The 1,105-nt window shown below is 34.8% G+C and overlaps 1 pseudogene; it reads right to left on the reverse strand.

Moving 5' to 3' along the window:
* Positions 1–291: 291 nt before the first annotated feature.
* On the reverse strand, positions 292–359 carry LOC119470826 (annotated as a pseudogene).
* Positions 360–1,105: the final 746 nt, after the last annotated feature.

Raw genomic sequence — 1,105 nt, forward strand, 5'->3', positions numbered from 1 at the left:
ACAAGTGGAGAATAACTTTCCTTTTCTTTTTCTAAGAAGCTGTATATTTGGAAATGGATGAAATTGAAAGGAGGAATAATTGACATTCTAAAGCCAAGTAGGATGAAATTAGCAGAATTTTCCATATTTTAATATCTCTTTGTGATTAGAATATCTGTAAAGGAAACAAATTATTGTATAGTTATCTATTTTTTAATGAACAAGGAAAAATGCTTCATAATATGAGTTTCCTTTTGGACTGTGTCCTGGCTGATGTTGGGTAACCACAGACCCTCTCTATCATTTTTTTCATGTCAGACAGGTAATGTGCCCACATTGTAACAAGGTTTGAGGGAGGCACACCTCACACATGCACATGACCTGTCTAGTGCTGTCAGTGGAGTATTGAAGTCCCCTGCTATTATCTTGTTGCTGTTTATCTCATTTCTTAGGTCTTTTAGTAATTGTTTTATAAATTTGGGAGCTCAAGTGTTAGGTGCATATATATTTAGGATTGTGATATTTTTCTGCTAGACAAGGCCTTTTATCATGATATAATGTCCCTCTTTGTCTTTTTTAACTGTTGTTTCTTTCAAGTTTGTTTTTTTTCTGATGCAAGAATAGCTACTCCTGCTCGCTTTTGGTGTCCATTTGCATGGATTTTTTTTCCCACCCCTTTAACTTAAGTTTATATGAGTTCTATGTGTTAAGTGCCCCTTGAAGGCAGCAGATACTTGGTTGGTGAATTCTTATCTATTCTGCAATTCCGTATCTTATAATTGGAGCATTTAGGCCATTTACATTCAGCGTTAATACTGAGATGTGTGGTACCACTTCATTCATCAGGTTGTTTGTTGCCTGTATACCTTGGTTTTCTGTGTGGGTTTTTTTATTGTATTTTTATTTTATAGGTTCTCTGAGATTTATGCTTTAAAGAGGTTCTGTTTTGATGTGTTTCTGAGATTTGTTTCAAGACTTAGATCTCCTTTGAACAGTTCTTGTAGTGCTGGCTTGGTAGTGGCAAATTCTGTCAGCGTTTGTTTATCTGAAAAAGACTGCATCTCTCCTTCATTTATAAAGCTTAGTTTTGCTGGATACAAAATTCTTGGCTGATAATTGTTTTGTT

This window comes from Cebus imitator, unplaced genomic scaffold (assembly GCF_001604975.1).
Source record: "Cebus imitator isolate Cc_AM_T3 unplaced genomic scaffold, Cebus_imitator-1.0 Scaffold41, whole genome shotgun sequence".
Lineage (NCBI taxonomy): Eukaryota > Metazoa > Chordata > Mammalia > Primates > Cebidae > Cebus > Cebus imitator.